Below are 15,229 nucleotides of genomic sequence, written 5' to 3'. Positions count from 1 at the left end.
CGAGTAGTGTATATGTGTGTGACACAACATAAAACACGCCGTGTTCCACTAGCTGAGGAGTACAAATCCTGGCCCCTGAATTGTTAGGACCACGCTGGGGCTCGCAGCTGATGTTCCACAGGGGGTGTTCTTTGCAGTACGTTTGGTACTAAGATGCTGGCAGGATAATTCTACAAACCCAATACCAATGCCAATACTGATCAACACTTCAAAAATTATTACATCACAGGGCCAAAGAAAAAAAATCAAAGGTACCTGACAATCATATTTTGATTCTCAAATGTATTTTTGGAATTCTTTTCTTTTTTTTCAAAGAATGGAAAACTTTATCTATTTCAGTCAAAATTAATAATGGAATACAAAAACCTGTACAAATATGAATAATCACCAAGGAGACACCGAACTCACATTTCAATCTTCCATTATTGCTACATACGTCCCACGCACACTCATTTATAACCCATACAATGCTTCAGACATACACAACATTCCCCAACTGGTTAAACCACCCTATTTTGTTGTTGAAGGAAAACCAGGGGGGAAGGAACACACAGCCAAACAACAGTAGACATTTTACTACAGTCTTTCTAATGCACAATGAAACATATCAATCATGAAATCACAAAGTGAAACAGAGCTATACTAAAGCCAAAATTATTATTACAACACGTTTGTTTGACACACAAAAACGCTAGGTCGATAATTCTGAAATGGCAGAGGGGGACAATCTGGGACACTAGAAATGATGGGATGAATATGCAGAATTGTGACAGGTTGGATTCAGCAGTTGGGTTGGAAAGGTGACCTAGAACCACTTGGTCACAAGTCAGCTTGCCTTATCTGATTGGTGGAGGGTAGACTGTAGAGTCAAAAACAGTCACAGTACCTTCCTACTAATGGTTTCTTGCATACTGACCAACCTAGGTTTTGGGAGAGAGGTGTACCTGAAATGTGCCTTAAAGCGATCATTTAGGTTTATCATGCCCTTCAGGCTGAGCCACTGAGAGCAAGATGGTTAATGGGAATACATTGACTGCACAAGACCGGGACATTCTTTTTAGTGTCTGATGCCAACCCTTGATATTCAGCACAAGAGTGAGCCAGGTGCCAAACCCAGGGATTGAATTTTCAATTAAAAAAATCTTTATTCGAATTACAGGAATTTATAAAAGCACATATATAGTTATACGGTCCATAGGAAATAAATAACAATTGATAATATTTACAATCAGCAACGATGATTCAGGTTTAAACATTTTCCATCATTTTTCGGGCGCGAACTGCAGTTTTTAAAAAAGTGTTAGTGCGACAAATTATCTCCTCATTGTCTAGTGCAAGTAACAACTGGTAGGATTGATCCGGGGTAATTGGTCTGTGTTTTAAAAAAAATGAGATTAAGAGCCATTTGGTGTATTTCGGATAAAAATTACAGGAAAACAAAAAATGCAAGTCATTTTGAGTACTTAGCCCATTGCAGGGGCAACTTATTTTATCTGAGCATGAATGATGACCCAGGGGAAAGTTTAACAGATATTTAACGGAGCCAACCCTTAATCAAAACAGGAGGCTTCTTTCCATTGAGTCATTGGTAGGATTAAATACAGGGATAAGGGATATCTAGGTAATTCCATATTCAGATACCTAACAACAGTAGTTTTTCCAGATTCTGTCCTAAGTCTATTCATTGAATAAAGTGCAAATAGTGCTTCTTTCAGTTCAGTTTTCTTCACCAAGTTAACATTACTAGGATTGGTGAATATAGTATCTTTCCCTATTTTGCACAAACTGAGTGGCCAAATTATTACTCCATACCGAGTGCCAAAAGAGCACCGGTCGGGCACTAATAAAATCCAATACAAAATGTAAATTTAGTTCGGTATGCACTATATAATTAGAGGTAGAAATTGGTGTGCTTAATAATTTCCTGCAGAACCGATTTTCCTCCTGCTGTATAGGGTTACTGTTTCCAATGCCCCATACTTCTGCCCCATACGTTCCTACTTGCACACATTGCAATTTAAAGATTTTAACAATTGCTTTGGTGACGCCTGATCTCTTTGGTCTGGGGATACTTAAAATTGAGTTAATTGCCTTTGAGAATTTGCTAGTGGCCTGTCCACGAGCCATTCGCAGCAAAGGCCACTCCCAAATACGGAAAAATATGAGTTGCAGTAAGTCTTTCTTCCCCAACCTGTATGGAGTTCAGCTGTCTTTTCCCAGGGCCACATGACATTATAAAAGACTTTTTAAAATTGACCCGCAAGTCTAAGTCATCCAAAAAGTTTGTAAAATTTTGTACTAAAATACGCAGCGAATTAGGTGTACGTCCCATTAATACCGCATCGTCTGTGAAGAGAAGGGCGGGTAAAGGTTTACCATTATTATTATAGGTACGTCAAGGGGAAGTGTTTACCAAATGGTCACTGAGGGCATTGATGTAAATGATGAAAAGCAGGGGTGCTAAAACGCAACCCAGCCTAACTCCCCTTCCTATTTTAATTGGCCCAGATAATTCCCCTCCCATTCCTATTCTCACTCTAGACTTTAAATCTGTGTGTAAAATCTGTGTGTAAAAAAGCTAAAAAGTGAACCAAAGTGGCTTCTAATCCATAACCCAATAAAATTGACCAACGCTTGGACCTGTTGACTAGGTCAAAAGCGGATGACAGGTCCATAAATGCTAAATAAATTGGGGCAGAACAAGCAATATTATATTTTTCAATAATTAATTTAAGATTTAAACATTGTTCAACTGTACCACTTTCTTCTGTCCACATGGTTATCCTATTGTAGATAACACGACCCAAAATCTTTAAAGTGTTATCTAACAGCGAGATAGGTCTGTAATTTGCCGGGTCAGACCTATCTTCCTTCTTATATATGGGGACTATTATACTAGTACCCCAAGTTTCAGGCATTGTCGTTCGGGGTAAACTGTTAAAAACATTCACAAGGATTGAGGCCCAGAGATCGGGTTTCCACTTGATAAGATCTATGGGCAACCCATCAGGTCCAGGTGCCTTGTTGCCCAGGCTCTGAGCGATTGCCTCTTCCACCTCCCCTAAACTTATCCCTAAATTGTTGATCCATTCTGGTGTAATATAAATATTATTATTTGATGGTGGGGCGTAAATTTTTGCAAAATGTAATTCCCAGGTACTACTAGCAATAGTGCAGCTCATAGGTGTCAGTTGGCCCATATTCCGGAGTTCTTTTACTGTGGGCCAAAATAAATTGCTGCATTTACCTCCTGCGGTTTCGGCGAGGATGTCCCTTTTTTCACCCAAAAGCATACTTCTCCGATTGTTTAATGTTAGTTTGTAGGTTTTCCTTGCCCTGCTAACGTTCGCCCTATCTCCGGGGATCTCTGTGAGAGCCTTACGTAAGTTCCTATTTGCCACTAAACAGTTATGGCCGAAACACTTCGGATCTTTTGGGCCCCTGAATGCTGGCACTGACAATAGAGTTCTGACCGTGGAGCAAATTTTAGTAAAATGTGTAATAACTTCATGGCCATTTGTTGATATGTCCACACATAGATCAATTAGCATTAGCTCTTCCCTTAACACGGACTTAGTGATTTCTACTTTATCTATGCCTTTCCATTTCAACCTCAATCTGTCCATGCTTGCGCTTATGTCCTTTGCCCCCTGCATGATACTATAAACAGGTTGTGGAGCTAATCTTAAAATAACTCTCACTGGGTTATGGTCCTCAAAAGCTGTTGCAACAATTTCCGCTGTTAATATACAATCCGCCAAGCCAGGGGAAACAAAGATGAAATCAATAGTTGAGGTGCTTACTCTCCCTCTGTGCGTGGGAGCCTGCTGCAGTGCAGACTGCTGACCATAGTCCGTGACATCACTCATAATATGTTCATTTACCAGGGCTCTCAATTCATGACCCCTCCTCTTGGCTGAATCCTCATATTTTATTCCTACATCCCGAGTGTTCTTAGGGAGTTTGGCATTAAAGTCCCCGCCCAGAACTATCTCCAAGCCTTCACTCTTACCTAACTATCCTCTAATTTTGAAATAGTTTTAAAAAGTGCTATGAAATTCCTGTTTGGAACAGAAATAAAATCATTATTGTAAAAATTAGGTACGAGAAAGCGGACTTTCCGCTTATATTCTATCACTTGTATGTTAGGGTTATTAGTATTTATAATCCTATGGCTCCCCCAAGCCAATATAATAAACCCAACAAACAGGCCCGACTGGCCGACCAAAATGTGACTTACGGGCCACTATATTAAAACAGTGGAACCCGTCAATATGCAGGTCAGATACTGCCCAGGTTTCTTGGAACATTATAATGTCATACATGGAAATTAGATTAATCCAATCACTATCAATTAATCTGGGTTCAAGGCCTGCAACGTTCCAACTAAGTATTTTCAACACATGGTCGGAATTCCTCTCAAGTGGTATGGCTCTAATAGGCATACAGATTTGTGTGTTTGAATCTTTAACTACCCCCTTTTGGTTGGGTGGGCCAACATCTACCACCAGCTACCCAGGGTACTTCTTAACCCCATACCTTTCCCCTGGGGTGTTTGGTGATAATGAGTCTAGTCTATTATGTGGGGCAGTTGTTAGAGTTAAGTCATCTTCACCATTTCCCTTAACTACTTCCCCACTACTTGTATCAAAAGGGTTGTAGGTTACAGGGATCAGAGTTTCCTCATACTGTCAGTCAACTCCCTCAAGACCTTCTTGTGCATGTAAGACAGCAAAGCGGTTGTGTGTGGGAAATTTATACTGGTTGTCATAGAGATCGGTATACCACCTTCCTTGTGTGCTATGGGAATGCATAATGCGTTGGACCATGAGAGGTGGTGGATAAAAGTAGCTCAAATCAACTGTTTGTATCTTACTCTCAAGTTCACCCGCCCTCCATCCATTGATGTGATTTACCACCCGCCTGTCTTTGAAATTTATTATAATACAGTCACCTTCCAGGTCTTTTCTCCCTTGCCCCACCCAACTCAATCTGCGGACATGGAGTATTTCGCCGTGTAAAAATGGGGGGATCGGCCTGTACCTATTTAGCCAATGGCTGACTTTGTTTTTCAACTCAAAGTAGTTTTCTTGCTTCTCCTCGCCTAAAACTGGGACCCCTATTAAGACCACAGTGAATGGGAATGACTCCGGGAGCAAATAAATGCGTGTGTGTTTATTCGCTAGTCTCATCCTGTCCTGTTGGTCAGGTTGGCTCGAGTCATTCTTGCCCAAACCCTCAACTGCCCTTCTGTTCGCATTCTTCTCGTTGATTACAGCAGTTCCTGTCTCCATGCTCTGGGCAATAATAGGTGTCTCTGTTCTCTCTGCCACTGAAATTACTGGGTTTTTTTGTTACATCCTTAGGACCGTTATCAGATGTTACAGATGGTTGCATCCCTTTGGCAGGCTTATGTGTGCATGATGCTACTACGGAGATGTTCTTATCTTTGGTTCGATTTGCTGGCATTGTGACGGTTGGAGTATGTATATGCGTCCGTATTAAGTATCTATCAGCCTTATTCATCAACGGGCCGTTTTGCGAGCCCCTAATAGCGATTCATAGCGAATCACTATTAAGGACTCGCAAAACGGTATTCATGTAGGAATTGCTAAATAAATAGCGATTCCTACACATTCCTTATTTGCGAGTAGCAAATTGCTAATCGCAAATAAGGAATAACTCCCCATTCATTCCTATGGGCCAAAAGGCCCATAAGAATGAATGGGGAGTATTCCTTATTTGCGATTAGCAATTTGCTACTCGCAAATAAGATAGCGATTCAAAGGGTGCCAGGGGTGTCCAAAGGACACCCTGAGCACCCCTTAAATGCAAATTGAAACAGGTGTTGCGCACACACATGTCCAAAGGACATGTGTGTGTGCAACATGCAACTTAGAAAAATGCTTTTAAAAGCATTTTTCTAAGTTTTTGCTATTTACCGAGAGGTCTGACCTCTCGGTAAATAGCGGCCCAAAATTGCATTTTCGCAATTTTCAAATGCTTCATGAATTGCATTTAAGGAATCTCAAATAGAGATTCCTTAAATGTAATTCCTCGCAATTTAGCGATTTAGCAATTACCGATTTTTGCATTTGGGATGATGAATCCCAAATGCAAAAATTGCGCTCGCAAAGGGCCAGATTCTCAGAATCTGACCCTTTGCGAGCCGATTTCAGCTTGATGAATCAGGCTGTATGTTCCAGCAACATCACATTATTCTGCCGCGAGATTTCCTTTATTTTTGCAAGTTTCTCACCTATCCCCTTTACCCTTTCATACATAGGTAACATAAGTGATTTCAGCAGATGTTCCATCTTCGACATAAGCCCCTCTACGCAACTTTTGTTTCCCAGTACCAGGCTTATCTGTTCTGTTATATTATTGTCAGGGCCTATGATTTCATGCGTAATTATCGCTGGGCCTGTGATTTCCTGAGTGGCTATTGCTAGGGCGTGATCTATAGTTATTTTAGTTTTAGTTAGTGCCGCACTACTAACACTCCTTGGAGCTTTGATCTTATTTCCTGGTTTTCCGGATGTACATTTTGTCATGGCCACCCTCTGCTTCCTGTTACCTTTAGATTTGTTAATAACGTCGTTCTGGCATGTATTAACCCCCCCCTTGCTTGTTATTATTGATGGTTTTGGACCTTGTCCTTAAGGGTGTGGTATTATTGGTGGAGCAGTTAGTGGAGCAGTTCCTTTGTATTAATTCTAAGTTTGGGGTAGATGTAAGTGAGCCATCATTATTAGTTATCGGATTAATCCCACCTTCCAGTGGTCTCACTTGGTGTGGTGTGCTGGAGTTTGCAATGTTTCCCATGGAAGAACGCCTATTGTACAGTGGATCCAGTGACATACGTCTCTCAGTTAGGGCAATTTCTTTTTCCAGGACACTAGCTGCTCTAATTATGAAGTTGTCTAGTGTTCCTGTGATACTTCCACCAACACCACCCCTCCTCAATATGTCCTTCCGTGTACTCATGATTACAGGAATAGGCTGTTGTATTGGATGTTTGATAAAATATACATACTGGAGATGTTAATAATGTGGCCCAGCCCAGCCTCGAACAGTCACGAATGGTCACAAATTGTCCCGCCCTTGTCCCGGGCTTCTCCCGGGACGCTCCCGCGTCACAGTAAATGGTGCGGTGCTCATAAGTGCCTCCTGGCGCGCTTAACCGGGTGGCTGCTTCTGGCCGCGTTGCAGGCTGGGCGTAGTAGTTCCTTGCACCCACTCACCGGGCCCCGCCCACAAAGTGGCCGCAGGAGGATGGTACTAATTGCGGCAGCGGGGGGAGAGCAACAACAGGGGCCCAGGTTAGCGAGACCAGAGCAGAGGAAAGGTGCAGCCTCCAAGTCAGGAAATCCCCAGTAAAGCAAGTAAGGGGCAGCAAAGGGAAACGCCAATAGTGCCGGTAAGTGTCCCCACTCCACCGTAAATGGTGCGTTTTTTTAAGTGCCTCCTGGCGCGATTAACTGGGTGGTGGCTTCCGGCCGCGTTGCAGGCTGAGAGTGGTAGTTCCTTGCACCCACTCACCGGGCCCCCCCACACAGTGGCCGCAGGAGGATGGTACTAATTGCGGCGGCGGGGGGAGAGCAACAACAGGGGCCCAGGGCAGCGAGACCAGAGCAGAGGAAAGGTGCAGCCTCCAAGTCAGGAAATCCCCAGTAAAGCAAGTAAGGGGCAGCAAAGGGAAACGCCAATAGTGCCGGTAAGAGTCCCCCAGGGATTCATATTCTGTACCGTTGCTGGTGGGTGAGATCCTGACACGGCTGATGATTGTCTGAGGCCACATATCTAACATGAATCATGGAATACCTCCTCACCAAGAACTCAATGTGTCTGCACTTTGAGCACATTGAATATTAAAGGAAGCGCTGCTGGTGAGTGGCTGCTTGGATTTACACCAACTACAATTATTAGGTCTCACACCAGCTCTAAGCTGCATCTTCGGCCTGTGGGAGCTCTGTGCTTGGTACAGATGCCACAGCACGACTATGACCATGAGTGCACGTGTGTCCCGGAACAGCCCGGATTCTGAGGATGACATCACAACTGACAAGAAACAGAAAAGAATGACCCGTGCCCTCTTCTTGAGCCCTGCTCAGAGAAGTGCTAAGACAGAGAGTGTGAGATATGAAGATATCAAACCAGGTACCTCCTCGTGAAAAGGTAGAAACCGTGATCACATCACATGAGAATGGTGCTACTATGGGCTGCCCTGGTGGGATCCCTAAACTGAACAGTAGATTCCAAATCTTACCATGTTTGGTTTCACTGGAACTTAGAAGGATGAAAGTCCTGTTCAGGCCCGGTTCCTTTTGAGCTGCACTGGCCCGAGCTTCATTGACACCTTCCGAGATTGGGTTTGCTTTTGTGTGGTGTTAGGTCAGCAGCTGGAAAGGTGGGTGCAAGTCTAGACAGGGAGCAGGATTTGCCATCAGGGGACCGCATTAACTCAAACCGACTGTGCTAACTTTCCAAGAAATGAGGGCTGGTACACTCCCCAGTGAGCAATGCAAGGGCAGTGTACTAGACAAACATACTCGACTCCACGCCTGGAAGATGAGTCACCACCGATCCAACTGACTGCAGATTCCTGTAGGATAACATTGCCTAAAGGGTTCGATATTATATTATCATTAGCACTATGAAGAGAATCGTTCCCCTGAAACAAAAACGCCAGTTTTTATGCTGGTCTTTTTTTTACCGTTAAGTGTATTTCTTAAGCCAATAGATATTTTCCTTTGAAAGGTTATAGCACTGACCGTATATTCACCTGTGTTTTCCGGTATTGACATGTTATTTGCAGCTGAACATCAGATTATGCTTTAAGCCTTCACTACAGTCAGGAGATGCGCCTTGGAGTAAAATCCCATAAAGGACTGGAGGCTCGTGACGTCACTGCTGCTGAGTAGCTCTGAGCCTCCCGGGCTCCTATGTAAATAGGTAATGGATGTCACATTAATTGGTATGTACCACAGCACCTCCCTAACCCCGGGATCCGGAGACCTAGACTTGATTCTGAAACTAAATGAGGGGGTACAATCAGCTATGAAGTGGGAGTAGAGCTGGTGGGACACAGGCTGCATGCATCTGTTCTTAGTGCAGATTGCGTTGCTGCACCCATGCTTGACCCACAGAGAGTGTGAGAGGCAAGCAGACAGCTGCCTTTACTATTTACACGCTTAGGAACATTTTATATTGAATGTTTGCGTGGGTAGAGGAATGCACTGCTAAATACCATTCATCTTTTCAAATCTTCTCCAAATTCTAACAGTAGTCAAAAGATATTCTTTAAATACTGTACCAGATTATTTGAAAGGGGAGGAGCCAAATGTGTTTCTGTTCAATAGGGGCTTAACATACAAACATTTGATGGCCAATATTGAGTTCCAGGCAGGCACAGAATGTTGCCTAAACGTAAATACAGGCCGGCAAATAATCAGTGTTTTAAATGGGTAAAATGCTCAGATGTTCATGGCAAGGACATCAATCCTGCAGACAGTCCTAGATGTTTAAAGCCTTGGTCGAATTGCCTTTCTACCAGCACTCAAGTTAATAACACCAAAACCAAGCCTTCCTGACTGTGGTGAAAAAGCATTGAAAACGTCGTACGCCATGTTTTAGTGGACTCAATAATGACAGTCCTGGTAAAAAAATAACACGATGCATCTCATTTGGAGTTCAGGGGAAGGTAGTGTTAGCGATAGCAAAGATGCCACCAGCTCTGTCCATGGGAAAAAAGGACAGGACGTCCAACACGTCTCCAGCAAATGTGTGGGAATAGCCTTCTTGCTTCATCATACAGGTTTGCCAGGAATTTAAGGTTGAGCCTAGATCAGCGCATGCGCTGCTTGCTTGACTTTTAGTAAGGGGGTTTTGAAAGTGCTACCCACAAGCTTTTCCTGGCTTCAAGCTTGTGTGCACACTCACATGCACACGTGCAACCGCCATCTGCCTTTCTTATCTCTTCCTCCGCATCGCTGGCCATTACTTTCACTTTTGCGGCCGAGCGGCCTTGTCACTTTCATTGCTTCTCCTTTTTTCCACCAATGCCAGCTCCTAGCATTTCAATGGGAACGTCCCGTAGGGGACATTTGGTTTACACTGGAACGTTTTGCACAACACCACAAATAGGAATAGCTCTAGAGGGAAACATGCAGATCTCCGGTGATATGCAACTTCCTATCAGTATACAAGATACATGGCGCTTTTATTCTTTCTGAACGGCTTTTAAAATACGGCGCAGTACATCAGCGTACTTCCAGCGAGCAGACGTCCAGTTGAAGCACTCGAGTTACTGACCCCATGCATTCTACGCTCTTGTAATCTGACAGAGACTGTGAAAAAGGTTTTCTTCATTCCTCTCTCAAAAAATCCAGAAATGAAGAATGGTTACATGAAAACTCAGAGGCATATTATCAAGAAAGGCAATAAAATTATCTCAGCTTTAGCGGCAGGAAACTGATGCTAAAGCGGCGATAATGGGGTTGATAATATGCCGTTAAGAATTCCCATAGAAGCCCATGTTCACACAAGAACATCGGCTTCCATGGGAATTCACAAATGCATATTATCAAGCCCATCATCGCCGCTTTAGCGGCAGTTTCCTGCAGCTAAAGCGCCGATAATTTTTATCGCCATTCTTGATAATATGCCCCCAAGTGTCGCGCTGTATAATTTCTACCTCGGAAGCACAGTAGCTCTGGCTGCTTCAAGCTATTCTTTTACCGCTGTCTTCTGTGCAGGTGGTAAACATTTGTTACCCCACCACCCTGCAACGCCGGCTGCTGGCAGCAGAGTTTGTGGGGTCAGCCCTGGGATGTTACGGATCGCTTCTCGGTGGAAGGAGCAGACGTGTGGCTTTGACACTTGTTACTGTTACAACATTAGTCTGACCCCAAGGCTCTGTGGAGGTGTCTGCTAAACTCCCGCCCCACAGAACTGTGTATTATGCGACACCGTGTGATACGGAAAGATTTGTGTTAGCAAGAGCATAACGCAAATACAAGTTTACTGCAAATGATGAATCCCTTCTCGAGTCAGGGCGGTAACCTGACATTTGTATTTTTAATATGTTAAATTCATGTTCTAATATTGAATCTAATGAGAAAATAGAAACAAGCAGAAGTACATACTTTTATTGTAGTCCACAGTGATGTTTAAATATATTCCACTGGATTTATAGTTTTGCTGCTAGTTCTATTGAAGTTTGTTTAGTCGTAGAATGGTTGGTCTGGCTATCCTTTCTCCTTAGCAATTAAAATCCACTTGTGAAAAATATTCTCAAGAATAAAACCAGACTAAGGAGGATAGATGATATCGACTTGCCACAGTGACTAAAATGTGTTAATACACATCAGAGTCTGATTGACTTCTAGGGCAGGAAGGCAGTGCCAAATAAGCTGATCTGGCAGGCCTGTGTTAGGACAGCTTTTGGGCTGTTTGTGGGCCTGTTTTATATTCTGCTGGGCCGTCTCTTACTGTTAAATTCCCTGATATTAAAACAAACATTGTTAAAGCAACCACAAATACATGCAGTCTTCCCTACCTTACGAAACACTTATGCAGCGTTTCTTTTCAAGTTCAAAACTGCCCTAATTTGGAAACACTGGACCCTTTTTTTAACTATTTAAATCACTCCTGGGTTCCGCTTTTATTTTGGTTCCTGTCCCTTTTTCTACCCCTGACCATAGTGGTCTATGTCCTTGGTATGTCACAACAACGCCAACGCACTCTAGGCAACTAGGTTCAGATCTCAAGCTAAATTAAGTTTACAAGTCAGAAGTTCTTGCTTTAGTGCAAGCGTCTTGTTTATTTCACCTATATCAGGATTTACGCCTGATAACTGTGGTGTTGGCTCAGTGTCGGTTCTCTCTCACCATAGGCACACTCTATATTTGAGCAATGTCCCTAAAGTATTCTAAGGGTAAAGAGGATTCACAATTCAAACCCTAGACTTCAAGGCCCAGAATGATGTGAGAAATGTTAGTTAACCACATGGGTGCTGTGACGAACTCAGCTCGTCATGAGGCGCAGCGGAGCTGCACTTATGACGAGCTCGTTGGAACGGTTGCACGCGGGGCTAATTTCCCCGCTGTGCTGAACGTTCTAAAACGGGTGTGGCCATGACGAGCTGAGCTCGTCATGAGGGCAGCTCCGCTGTGCCTCATGACGAGCTGAGCTCGTCACCAGCACGGCGGCGCCGCATCTGGCCCCCCTCCTCCCCGCACAGCGGAGGGAAAACACCCCGCAGCAAAGCGGTTAAGAATTTTTCTTTACATTCCTCAGGTTTAATTTGCACAAAGTGTGTATTTGAACAAGGAAAGCAAGTCCTGGAAAACAATAATTATAGAAAGTTGCATGTATTTTCAACGGAAATTCTAGGTTTACAATCTAGCCCATGACGTTTTTTTTTCCTAGTGAGAATGCTTAATTTTTACCTGTTGTACCTCTGAAATGTAACTGCCTCTGGAAAGTGTAGACAAGCGCATTAAGATAAATCTTTCTTGATTGTTTTGTGACACTTCAACATGTCATTCTTAAATCCATTCCCATTGATGATGTGCAGGGCCCACGGCACTAATGTTAATTTTCCCATGCATAGGCCATTGGAATTATGCGACAGGGGAGGACCAAAATTTATGCAGCAGGGTTTACTAAATTGTGCGGCAAGAAAAGGCACATTATGCGGTCTACTGCACCACATTTTGTGATAGTATTGCTTCATTATTTTGCCTATTTTTACACAAGGTAACACTGAGCAAAGAATTTACCTCACTGGTACCAGTTTAATATTCAAATACAGTTATAAAAAACTGAAAGATTACCAGTCAACCTTTACGAAATGCTTTCCACTGCTCTGGAACATGTGTTACCACGTTTTTAGTAACTTTTGTTCTGACTGAGCTAGGAACTATTTCTTTTGTTAAATTCTACAGAATATGTAGCAGATGATGGATTAAGTGGCAAATGCATAAAATTCATAGTTATACAAAAATGCCCTTGCCAGAGAATCACATAATTCCAGTGGCCCTGCCCCGTGCCAGGGGCCGAGTTTGTACAAAAACGGACAGAGGAGGTGAAGTCAACCTTACGAATTGGTGCTGGAGGTGTCGAGAGTGAGAGGTGGAGAGATGATCACCTTGCATGCTAAAGACTGGGACAGCCTTACCAATAACTCAATGGAGGTAATGCTGTATGGCCAGGCTGCGCTAAAGGTTTTGGGGGCCAAACCAGGGACTGACAACACAACAAAGACGCCTGAAGCAAGCAAGAATAAGTCACTATTTAATCTAATTTAATATAATGCTAACCATCCAATTTTAGAATCTCACGCTACCTGTCCTTTAATACAGCAAACACTTTTGCAAATAAACAAGCATTTGCATAGCCAATAGGTCTCACCTTTGGGACCTTAAAGTGCTTAGCCATGCAACTGTTAATGTTGTTGCATCAAGGATACTGTGCTGCATAACTAAATACTTATAAAGTCACAAAATCGAGACCTATTGGCTATGCCAATGCTTGTTTAGCTTAGCCGCAGAGACCTGAGAGGTCACCATGTAAACTATAAGATATTAAAGAAACTTTCCCTAAGAAAGTGAGAACAAGTATGCCTCAGACCATGGGTACTCACAATCTTTCTCTCGGAGGTCAAATTTACAGTGTGATTTGTGGCTGAGGGCTGTACCGGTTGGGGTGGGGTCAGTGGGGGAGGGGGCGTGACCAGAGCAAAAAAAAAAACTGTGACCTTTAGGTTGAACACAGGCCCCTACAGTGGACGCCTTCGTCCTCTGAACCACCAGACTCGGCATACACACATTTGTTTCTCTCTCTCTCTCTCTCTTTCTCTCCCTCCCTCTCTCCCTCTCTCCCTCTCTCCCTTTCTCTATCTCTCCCTCCCTCTCTCTGTCTCCCTCCCTCTCTCTCTCTCTCTCTGTCTCCATCCCTCATTATCTCTCTGTCCCTCCCTCCCTCTCCCTCTCACTCACTCTGTCTGTCTCACTCTCACTCTGTCTCCCGCCCTCATCTCCCTCTGTCTTCATCCCTCTCTCTCCCTCTGTCTCCCTCCTTCTGTCCCCCTCTGTCTGTCTACCTCCCGCTGTCTCCCTCTATCTGCCTCACTACCTCTGTCTCCCTTCCTCTGTCGCCCTCCTCCTCTGTCTGTCTCCCTCTGTCTCCCTCTGTCTGTCTCCCTCCTTCTGTCTGTCTCCCTCTGTCTGTTGCCCTTTGTCTCCCTCTCTCTTTCTCCATCCCTCTGTCTTCCTTCTCTGTCTACCTCTCTCTCTCTCTCTCTCTCTCTCTCTTTCTCTCTCTCTCTCTCTCCCTCTCTCTCTCTCTGTCTCCCTCTGTCTGTCTCCCTCTATCTCCCTCCCTCTGTCTCACTCTGTCTGTCTTTCTCTGTCTCTCTCCCTCTGTCTCCCTCCCTATGTCTCCTTCTCTGTCTCCCTCTCTCTCTGTCTCCCTCTCTCTGTGTCTCCCTCTCTCTCTGTCTCCCTCTCTCTGTCTGTCTCCCTCTGTCTGTCTTCCTCTATCTGTCTCCCTCTGTCTCCCTCCCACTCCCTCCCCCTGTCTCTCCCTGACTCCCTCCCTCTGTCTCCCTTTGCCTCTCTCTGTCTCCCTGTGTCCCTCTGTCTCACTCACTCTGTCTGTCTCACTCTCACTCTGTCTCCCTCCCTCATCTCCCTCTGTCTTCATCCCTCTCTCTCCCTCTGTCTCCATCCTTCTGTCCCCCTCTGTCTGTCTCCCTCTGTCTGTCTACCTCCCTCTGTCTCCCTCTATCTTCCTCACTACCTCTGTCTCCCTTCCTCTGTCGCCCTCCTCCTCTGTCTGTCTCCCTCTGTCTGTCTCCCTCCTTCTGTCTGTCTCCCTCTGTCTGTTGCCCTTTGTCTCCCTCTCTCTTTTTTCCGTCCTTCTGTCTTCCTTCTCTGTTTACCTCTCTCTCTCTCTCTCTCTCTCTCTCTCTCCCTCTCTCTCTCTCTCTCTCTCTGTCTCCCTCTGTCTATCTCCCTCTATCTCCCTCCCTCTGTCTCCCTCCCTCTGTCTCACTCTGTCTGTCTTTCTCTGTCTCTCTCCCTCTGTCTCCCTCCCTATGTCTCCTTCTCTGTCTCCCTCTCTCTCTGTCTCCCTCTCTCTGTGTCTCCCTCTCTCTCTGTCTCCCTCTCTCTGCCTCCCTCTGTCTGTCTCCCTCTGTCTGTCTTCCTCTATCTGTCTCCCT

This window comes from Lissotriton vulgaris, chromosome 3_1 (assembly GCF_964263255.1).
Source record: "Lissotriton vulgaris chromosome 3_1, aLisVul1.2, whole genome shotgun sequence".
NCBI classification, from domain to species: Eukaryota; Metazoa; Chordata; class Amphibia; order Caudata; family Salamandridae; genus Lissotriton; species Lissotriton vulgaris.
This window is presented reverse-complemented; position numbering follows the sequence as displayed.